The 11,032-nt window shown below is 43.4% G+C and overlaps 1 long non-coding RNA gene across 1 annotated transcript; it reads left to right on the forward strand.

Moving 5' to 3' along the window:
- Positions 1-7,744: 7,744 nt before the first annotated feature.
- LOC129198839 (uncharacterized) lies at positions 7,745-10,325 on the forward strand. Its single transcript, XR_008574544.1, has 3 exons — positions 7,745-8,064; positions 8,186-8,264; positions 10,084-10,325. It is a non-coding gene; the product is annotated as an uncharacterized LOC129198839 (long non-coding RNA).
- The last annotated feature ends 707 nt before the right edge of the window (positions 10,326-11,032 follow it).

The raw sequence follows: 11,032 nt of genomic DNA on the forward strand, positions 1-11,032 counted from the left end.
AGATGACTTTTCTAAGTCAGGGGAAAGGGAAAAAAAAGGTTCATTAGGTGCACTCACAACTGAAGCTACAGAATAAGCAGGTCTACATATCTATAACCTGTACCTCATAGGGCCTGTGTCTTGTTTGTGCTACAGCATGACTGTTGAATCCCACATTTCCAGATAAGATACGGGGTCAAATACGAGTTGGACTTCTCTACAGAAAGCATCCAGGCAGCCTGGGGATGAGCAATCACCTGAGGTAAAGCAGCACTGGAGGGAGTTGCTCTGAGAAATTGTCCTTTGCTTGATACTTTCACATAATTCTGAGGGGGACACGAGGGGACGAGTGTCACTCCTCACTATCCTTTTTTAATGTATCTAAGTGAAAGCTGGAGTCCAATTCTGCTAACATGAAAAATAATCTTTCTGAGACCAGGCACAGTGAAGGGAAGGATAACAATACTAGGTGTGAGGCTGCATTTTTCAGGTGTTTTGCTTTTGTCTCCTGACTCGCTGGTAATCATGGTATGGTATTTACCAGCTTGCTTGTCACTCTTAGACCTATGATATAATTTTTCACCAGTTAACATCAGTCTTTGATTGTTTTATTGTAGTTTGTATTTCTATGTGAAAAAAATGGTTTCATTGCTATTCAGTAACAGCTGAAAAATTAATGCCATAAGAATATAAAATATTGTTCCTCCCAAATAAATACCTTACTATACAAGTGAAACTGAACCCCTTTCCTTCTCACAGACACGTTATAAGTGACACAAACTGATTATGTGACTACTATGTATGTGAAATATTTCAGATCTGCTGCAGTGGTGGTCAGCAGGGTATTAGATTCTGACTGCAGAAACATTAGGCAATGCACACCATTTCTAAGATATTTTCCTGTCCTTTTCATTCAAACTACATCTCCCTTCCAAATCACATCTCACATATTCATGAGTATCATAGTTGCAATTCTCACCTTACAGGTTTGAGTTCACTAAGTCATCAGAAAACCTAAATGTAAAATGTTATTCTACAAAATCATTTAGTATCATCCTTCTAAATAATTTTATTTGTGAAAATAAGTTAAATATTTCAATTGTTATGATTATTGCCAGCATTGCCAGCAGGTCGAGGGAGGTGATCCTTCCGCTGTACTCAGCACTGGTGAGGCCACACCTGAAGTGCTGTGTCCAGCTCTGGGCTCCCCAGTGCAAGACAGACATGGGCTTACTGGATAGAATCCACTGAAGGGCCACAAAGATGGTGAAGGGACTGGAGCACCTCCTCTGAGGACAGGCTGAGAGCTGGGACTGTTCAGCTTGGAGAAGAGAAGGCTCAGCAGGGATCTTATTAATGTCCATAAATACCTGGAGGGAGGGTGCACAGAGGATGGAGCCAGGCTCTTCTCAGTGCTGCCCAGTGACAGAACCAGAGGCAATGGGCACAAACTGAAACACAGGAAGCTCCCTCTGAACATCAGGAAACACTTTTTCACTGTGAGGGTGACCAAGCCCTGGCACAGGCTGCCCAGGGAGGCTGTCGAGTCTCCATCCTTGGAGGTACTCAAAAGGTGTCTGGACATGGTTCTTGGCAAGTGGCTGTAGGTGACCTTGCTTGAGCAGGAGGGTTGGACCAGATGACCTCTAGCGGTTTGTTCCAACCTCAACCAGTCTGTGATCTTGTGATTATGGAATAGGAATTATGAAATTGATTTTCATATTTATTGTTACTCAGCATTAACATTGAGGGGTTTTTTTTTATTTTCCCATACTTATTTATTGTCTCAGACCTTTCCCTCCACCAAAGAATTTATTTAAAATTAATGTATTTCTTTCAACATCTCAATTTTTGGCAAATTCTTTTTATTAAACTGTTTTGCTAAAAAGCCTCTTGGCCATATATACAGATATCACAGAAGCTTCTTTTTAGTAAAATATAGATATTCCACTCAGTCTTTATGATTTCATGTAGGTTCACATAGAGACAAAGACAAATGTGAGGCCTGTCTGTATAAGCATGTGCGCTTGCAGGATGTGGGAGAAAAGTGCACTTAAAATGTTCATCTCAGTACAGCACAGTATTCTGCCTTACTACACTGAACAAACCAAAAGGAGCTCTTGAGAATAATATTCATGATATAGAAAAACAGCTTAAGATACCTCTTGGTAAACAATTTCAAGGAAAATAGAAAGGTGAGACAGTTCTGAGAAAGAATCTGCATCCTGGCCCCAGCCCAAAGTCACTGGGCTGCCTTGCTAGCGCCCAGGCTTAAGAATCAAAGGGCACCCGGCAGTTAACAGCTCTAGATAAGCCAGCCCTGAGTCGCCACGGAGTGCTGTCTGCAGATGGCTGGACTTTGCAATTCAACCTAATTTTGACCTTCTTGGTCCAACAGGTTCACCTGCACACACAGGCTCACACCTTGCCACAAGCACCTCAGCCGCAGCGGGTGGCTGTCCCACCTCCCCTCCTCCCTTTCCTGGGGACGCCTCCCAGCCCCGCTGAGGGCACAAACCCAACCTCAGGTTGCGCCATCATAGGGAGGCGAATCTGCAGAAGCAGAGAAGTGCTCCTACTTCCCCACTCCTCACCAAAAGAAGAGGTTACAGATCCTCTCCAGAGCTGTGAAGGAACCAGGGTAATAGTAGAGCCGCTCCTTTCAGCGTGAGATTTGTTCAGCCATATCAAAGTATCTCATCTTTAAGCACGGCCTGACTGTAACTATAGCAGTAGCTTTGTGATTCAGACACCAGGTGGGGCTTCATTTAAATTGCCACAATGTGAAGCAGATTTAGGAACATGACTGGTTTCAAAGCATGGTCAAGGCAACTTGAACTGACAAGTGGCGTGTTTTCTCCCACCAGCTACCACCTAAATTGCCTTCTCTTGAGAAGATTACAAATGTCTTATGCTAAATCCTTTTAGGAGACATTACATCTCATTGCAAGTCAGCAACAACACCCCTCCTCTACCAATCAAGATTTTCACTGAACTGATTAGAAAACTTTTATTGCCCAGTTGGGCAATGAAGACAAGTACACATCCATTTTAAAAACAAATGAAAAGAACCAACCTTTGTAATCTTATGACTGTAAACACTTGTTTTATTGAGTGACTTACATTCCCCTTATGGAGCAAAGCAGCTATTGCATCAAAAAGTCAGTCATTTAGTCAGAAAGGCAAACATTGGCATTGCCAGGAGAAAGAAGAGCTTTATAACCTTTAAAGCAGCATAATATAACTCCACCTTCTGCCACCTTTCCAACCCACAGTGCTACAGAAATGGATTTTAGCCACTGCGCTCGGGTATTGCAGTGGGAACATCTAGTCGTTACAAAGCTCAGACTAGTGTTCCTTCATAAGACTACGTGATTACCTCAAACAAATAAGCAGACTAAAACTGAAAAATCTCCATATTATTGTCAAATAAAACCTTGTTTTCAAAATCATGTGAATGTATTTGCAGATAAAAGCAGGCTGGGGGGAGGCGGAGAGCATCATATCAAGTCATGTTTGCAGGACTCGGCTGGAGAGCGGTGCTGTGCTCTGTACCTCTGAGGTGCCCAGCTCTGGTGCTGGCAGAGGCAGGAGTATTCGTGCCACCAGAGCAGACTGCAAGCTCCATTCTCTGCTAAAGGAGGCGCTTAAAACCAGCTACAATGGCTTTGGTTTGCTTTAATCATTAATCAAAGGCAAATAAAATGCAATGAAGGAGAGCAAACATGCATGCTGTCGCACAAATGTGAGCAGGTGTTTGAAACGCAGGGCAGGTTACCATGGCTAATTTGGGGGAACAGAGGCGGCAGAGAGGGAGGAGAAGAGCTTGGAAGGCAAAAATTTGCTTTCATTGGGGAGTTGCATTCACAGCTGAGATTCCTGTGTTTTTACCTCATGTGAGCAAAAAGCGTTATAGTCTCTGCTGAAGGCGGCTTGACACGTTACAGTATGTGACTATTTTGTTTGAGCTGTGTGGATTTAGACATGTGGATGGCCGCCTGTGCTGGAAACATTCCTGAAACTATCTCCACAAGTCTTTTCCCTTTAGTAGGCACTAATTCTCCTGCGTCACTGCAATCTAGCTTATTCAGCAACATACTGCTGCAAGCTTGTTTTGTTTGCAAGGAATGCCTCAGCACCAAAGGCAGACCTCTCTGGCAAGGCTGACAATGCAGTCTCCTGAAAAAAGGGATTTGATGAGGAAGGCGGGAGTCCAGGCTGGTCTCCCAGTCAGATTCTTACTTTGTAAGCATTTTAATAACCGTCAGTCCTGAAAACTGAAACTGAGATCCAAAAGAACAATTAGGAAGTGGGGAGAGAAACCAAGTTGGGTCATTGATGGTTAGATTTGTAGATTGTGGCTATTAGTTAAAATGACAGCACCTGTAGCCCGATGGGGTACAGGCTCAAAGGCTGTTAATGCACTACAAGTAACATGATTTGGGGATATGAAAAGAGAAAAATCACAGCATGAGATTTAAGTCCCAGTTTTTACTTTGAAAACTGCCTTTTCAAGAGGGAGAAGTCCAATACTCCACATTCACATGCTAATTCCCTTGTTTCAACAAACTGGTATTCTCCTTCACCTGTTTACATTAGCATAAAATGAGGAGCTTGAATCTGCATTTTTCATAGGCTTCAAAAGACAACCAGGCTTCCAGATTTCCAAAATGCAACTACTCGGGAACAGTTCATACATGCAAAATGCCTAAGTATTGTAAATGCAATACTCATTTGCCCCCTGCATCCAGAATGTAATTTCCATTTTTATTTTAATCATTAGTGATCTATTGTTCCAAATTTCTTTAAATAAATGTTCCCCACTGCTCCCCATAGCTTCTGCAGAAACAATTTTGAATATTTTGCAGGCAAAAATAGCAGAAGTGTTGAAATTCATGCCGTTCCTCACCAGAGTAGATGACTGATGAAATGCACATTTCAAAGCCTGTGAAAATATGAGCCAGAAATAAATAGCAAATGAGATTATCCTTATATTGATTTCTCTGCAGTACATTCTGATTAACTGGCAAATCAAAGAGATTTTTTTCCAGCTGCCCCACCAAGATCACATTCTTCATTCTCCGTATGTGTGGCTTCTGATAAGTAAGTGCTTCTTTTTGTTATCAGATACCTGGGGGTTTTTCTGCTCTGCTATCCAAAAAGCTTGGTCTTCTTCCTGTATGTCTGAACTTTCAGAAGGTGGATTCTAATATTCTCTTTGTTCTCTACAAAAGACTCCACCACAAAATTTGTTGTTCAGATCTTTTACAGCCTATTTCAAAACCAGCACGTCTCGCTGAAAGCATTCTTGTGCACTTGGTCCTTCTTAAGGTGTTAAAGCAACCACCAGAACAATTTATCTGAGCCTATGTGACATTTTCTATCACTATAAGATTTTTTCAGAAATGAAAACCGCTGTGTTTATCTGAAAGACTTTCTGTGATATAATCAATGGTTAGTTCAAGGACTCCATTGCTGGTGTTATGATGAGCTGTCTAGCCTGAACTTCTCCATGATGATACCAAAATATCTGAAGGGCTAGTAGTCTAACCTGCTCTAATCATAATTTAAAAACACCAAACAATATTAATGCTCAGTGTGACACCAGTCTAGGTGTCAGAGAGCAATATTATGCCTTTCCCTTTGTTCTGATGGGAATGTGCAGCTATCTTTCAAACACTCAACAGCAGCTCAGATGTTCAGCTGCCTGTGACCCAAGGCTTGCTTTTGCAGTGGCACAGCTGAGTTTTGCTTAGAAAGTTGTTGTCCAGCTGCAAGAAAGAGCGTAAGGTGAAGCCACCTGAAAGTTAGTACGCAGGCAGAAGGGAACTTGTAGAGGCAGTAATGGTTAGCTGGAGAATACTGGGCAGAAATGAAAATTTCCCCTCCTGACCAACTGCATGGTAATGCTTGTAATACTTAGCTGAGTAGCCTGCACTTAAGTACTTAAGTAATAGTTAATACTCAAGTAACACTTAGACGAGTAACCTGTTAGTTGTACCTATGTTCTGTATGCGTTAGTTGATACAAATAGTTGCCATATGTTTTTAAACCTTGCAGTCTTTTGGCATAGTAGAAGGTGCCCAAGGAAAAATGATGCACTGAGAAAAGGTTGCAGGTGTGAGTGCTAGTCCTGGCTCTGTTCCTCTTCTCCCTCTGCCCCTGCTTCATTTCTTTTTGCCACGCAGTAAGACATCAAGGCCTGAAGTTACCACGTACCACCAACTGAAATGGAGATGGATAACATGCATCGCCAGATAGTATTGCTATCTAACAGAAGGGGTTGCTGTCAAGGGGTGAAGAATTTTTTTCCACTAGGAAGAGGCATCAGCAGGCTCTCTCTACCCATATTTAAAGGGAGAATAAACTAGGACATTAAATTCTGACAGTGCCTCTTTAACCAGGAGGAAGGACTAGGCTCTCACTAGAGGGCACATTGAGCCTGGATTTTATACATCCTATTCCAAAGCAAAATGATAAGGTGAAAACCAGCAAGGTTGAAAACAGCTACCCTGTATTACTGAATCCTCCTAGATGGCAGATTGCAGCATGCCTTTAAAATGCTCCAACCTCTATGCACCACAGACTATGGGGTAGGGTAGTGGGCTACGTTACTTTGCTGTACGAAACAGCATTTTTCCTGTGGCTGGTACCATGTCCATCAACACTGCAGGAGAACAAATCCTTGAGACAGTCATGGCTGGTACTTCATACAGGGGCAAGGAGAAAGGAGGAAAGGAAAATACCGCACAATAAGTGTGTTCTCACTCATTGATTCTCCAAAAGCTTTAATTTGAAGGAAACAACATGAAGTATAGGGATCAGTGAGGGACAAATTCAAAGACGGCTCCCAAAAGAAGACTGGGGGAAATTTCACATTAAGCATCAGGAACAGTATCTCCACGTACATTTGGCAGGTAGCGTGGCACCATAGGGGTAAATCCACATGGTGCATTGGTTTGTTTTGAGGACTTGGCGTCTTCATTGCTCACATTTTGGCCTAGCTCTAGGCTGGTCCAGTGAGCTGAAAGCCTGCTGGCAGCCGAGGAGCAGTAGGTGCGCTCCTGGAGCACATCTCTGCCTTGAGCTCCCCCCAAAAAGCATCCTGCCCAAGTGCTCAGAGATCAGCCCCCTGGACAGCCCAAGGCATCCTTAGAAACACAATTAGGAGATTTATTTCACAAATGCTAATCCAATTTGAAACATTTGACACATCCAGTCTGACAAGCAGTAAAAACGCATCCCCGAGGAGTTACTTGCTTTGTGCCAGGCGGGGGTGGACTTCAACACAAGGTGGAGAACCAAGGTCCCAGCACCAGTGCCTCCACTTGGAGGGCAGGGTTCAAGAGCTATACGTGTATATAGCTTCACAGACCATAAAAAGTCTTGTTTAGCAAGGCTGAAAGTCAGAGCTAAAGGTGCGACAGGAGTAACTTCACTGCATTTGTGATTTTTGCAACACAAAGGCGTACTGTGCAGTAAAGGAGAAGTAGTGCCCACATGGCAGGACTAATACAGTAGGATCTGAGCAAGAACGACTGAAACTGCCGCCTGTCACCCAGTTTGATTTATGTTTTTCCTCTACAGGCATGGTTAGAAGGTAAACCGGTTTTGATTCTTACTGCTTATGCTATCAGTAGCAGTGATAACAACAGTGACTCCTACTAAGTATTTTGGGGAGTGTGAGTAAAATGATGGGAGGGATATATTGTTCATTCAAAACAGTGTCCAGGAGGGGCTGCACCGTGTATTATTTCTCCTAAAATAAATCCCAAATCCCCTGAACCTTGCAGCTGTGTCACCACTGCTGGAGTGACAAGCCAGGTTCGTATCACTTCATGCAGACATTCCTCAAAGCAGCTGAAATGAGCTGTCCTCCAAAATTAAAGACAGCAAGACGAATTTAACTATAACTGAAGGCAAGGAAATTGAGCTTTGCCTTGTACTGATAAATTGTAAGCTTACCAGTGAAGGCAGGAACCTGCAATAAAAATACACTGTACACGGAACGAGCCTGCGCATCGAGGAATCCCTTGTCTCCCGTGGGAAAAGCTCTCGGCTTCTCCGCGGCCCCTGCGGAGCCAGGTAAGGCAGCGCGGTGAGTTGTGGAAGCGTGCCATCTAGTGACTCACGGAGGCTGGCCTGTGGGCAAGGCACGGCTTGCAGCGCCTACCTATAGGGATTCCTTCGCGTTTCTGTTTTTCAGAACATCTGTACGTCCCAGATGTTACGCAGGATGCTTCAGGCTGCTGGAGCCGCCGCAGTTGCTGGTAGCCTTGGAGAAGGTACGGCGGAGCGGGCTCAGCCGTTAGGGGCTGCTCATTCTTAGGTGGAGTCGCTGAGCATGCAACAGTTACCGTCATGCTGTAATCTGGAAAACAGCTGCCTGCCTTACCCATGGGTGCTACCTTCGATTCCTCTGCTGTGAAGAAATGTGGGAACAGGAGGAGGAGGAGGGGAGGGTGATGCACAATTATTTTATCATATCCTCCTTCCCCCCCCCCCCCTTCCTTTCTAACCAGAGTGGGGAATTATCTCAAATACAGTGATTTTGACTTCATGAGCATAATGAAGTTCCTTCTCAAGGTATAGCACTAAAGCCCCCAGAGAGACTGTGGAATAAAAATAAATTTAATGGGGGTGAACTATATTTCCCATCATGGCACAAATAAGAACTCCAGCCTCTTTTGCTGTCCCAGTGACGGTGTGTGAAACCTCCGAGATAGGCTGCCGGGGAATTACTGCCGTTATCCTTGGCGACTGCACCTCCTTCACCGACGCTTCTCTGGTAGCTCCCCTTCCATTGCTCTGTTAGCCACTTCTGCACGTGCAAATTTCAAAAGCTAAACATGTTAGCTGCAAAAAATAATCAAGTTGACTTGATTTAGTTCTTACTGATGTGTAGAACCACCAAAGGCTAGACCAAACAGGCTTTTCGTGGGGGACACACATACAGTGAGAATAGTGCAGAAGTTCAACATCAGGGAAAATAATGAGGCATTTTGCTCATTGAGAGCATCATGGGGGATGCTTAACATTTGTTTTCCATGAAAAATATTTTACTTTTCTGATAATTATTTTCACAATTTAAAAAAAAAAAAATCACATCTAATATAATGTGTCCTTTAGCGTTCATAGAATGCTAGAATGAGTACGCAAAGAAAAGCAAAATGGGTGTGAGCTCTCTGCTAAAAAATATTTGAAGGAGGGGATGGTATAGACTACAAACCCAGGTGTTCTTCTACCTGCAATACAGGACAAACAGAAAGAGATGCAAGAGGCAGGGGGAACACCACATTGCACATGCTTGCCATTTTCAATGATTATCAGTAATTGGAAAAAAGACAGAAAAGACCTCAGGTGGCTCAGGGATGGGGATAGCTGTTGCACATTGCCGGGCAGTCAGCCTGTAGCTTTCTGGGAATACAGGAGTTCAGAAGGGGCAGAGGGAGTTGGTCAGTCAAATTTTACTAATCATCTCTCACCAAAAATTTTTTAGTGTGACATAATTACAGGGGTTCTTCACCCAGCTTCGGGTGGCAAAATAATACAGAAGATAAGGAAATTTGGAAGTAATTAATCACACAATTTTAAGGAAAAAACAAATGGCCAGCTGGCACTTAGTCACACTTGTCTCACCTCTCCGTAGGGGAGAGTTTCAACAGAGATTGCTTGCTTGTGCGGAGGGAAAGCACCGGCAGCAAGTCTTGTCTCAGAGAGCTACAACTGTTTACAGAGAGGATTTGCCTTAGTGTCAGGGAAATCTGTTTAGACTGTCAGTGGAAATCCAGCTTGAGGATGGGTACAGTCAGTAATACTAGCCAAATCCTATTAAACTAATAAAGGATTCGGATCACTTCTTCAAAAAGAGCCATTCAAAGGGTGGGTTTAAGTCTAGAAAATGAAGAATGCTAAATCCAAATTAAGTCCTTTTAATCTCTCTCAATTTATCAGCATTCTTTTCGTTGGGGGAGAGACAGGCTAAAAATGATGATGGGGGCATTGGTACGATACTAGCATTGTCTCTTCTTTAACCTTACAAAAGCAACTCAAAATCCCATTACAATCATTACAAGAAAAAAAATTGATTAATTCCTTTGCAAGGGATTTGTGAACATGGTTTCACTGAAGAAGCTGTAGCCGAGGGCATCATATGGCAGAAGCAAGGCTAACCTGAGTGCTGGTTTCTTACGCCACCCGGCTGCTGCTGGTTGCTGCCTTGTACCGATGAACTCCGTTGGGTGCTCAGAAGTTGGAGGATCTGAACAAAGCACACACCTGCCTGTTGCCTCCAAAGGGATGCTGTCTGCTGGGCCAACCCTTAACAACAGGTCAATTTATATTAAAAACAGAGAATGGCTTGATAGCCCCAAGCGTGATTTGGAAATATCAGTGTAAAAGTTGTAGTCAAATAGTTTTTATGTTGGATTGAACATAAATAACTAATAAATGCCAAAAACCTTCATTTGGCATGCTCAGCCTAGTGTACGTGTGTTACTTCATATGGCTTTGATAGCAGTTTTGCACATCACTCAGTTAAATCTGTACAAGCGGTTAAAAATAGAGAAATTATAGGAGGGATTTGTGTGTGCGCACAAACACATTGGGAGAATCACCAAGAGTTAATCTTTTTTTAATTTTTTTTTTCTCAGTACTGCTGAATAGCAAAGTAATTTACATTTGACATCCACAATTTGGTTCGAGAATATCTAAGGAACCCAAAGGTGCACAAGTCCATGGGACCTGATGAGATGCATCCGCGGGTCCTGCGGGAACTGGCGGATGAAGTGGCCAGGCCACTCTCCATCATATTTGAGAAGTTCTGGTAGTCCAGTGGAGTTCCCACTGACTGGAAAAGAGGAAACATAACCCCCATTTTTAAGAAGGGAAAAAAGGAAGACCCAGGGAACTACAGGCCGGTCAGTCTCACCTCCGTGCCTGGCAAGATTATGGAGCAGACCCTCCTGGAGACTATGCTCAGGAACATGGAAAATGAGGTGATTGGTGACAGCCAACACGGCTTCACTAAGGGCAAATCGTGCCTGACAAATTT

The sequence above is a fragment of the Grus americana genome, chromosome 1 (genome assembly GCF_028858705.1).
Source record: "Grus americana isolate bGruAme1 chromosome 1, bGruAme1.mat, whole genome shotgun sequence".
NCBI lineage: Eukaryota > Metazoa > Chordata > Aves > Gruiformes > Gruidae > Grus > Grus americana.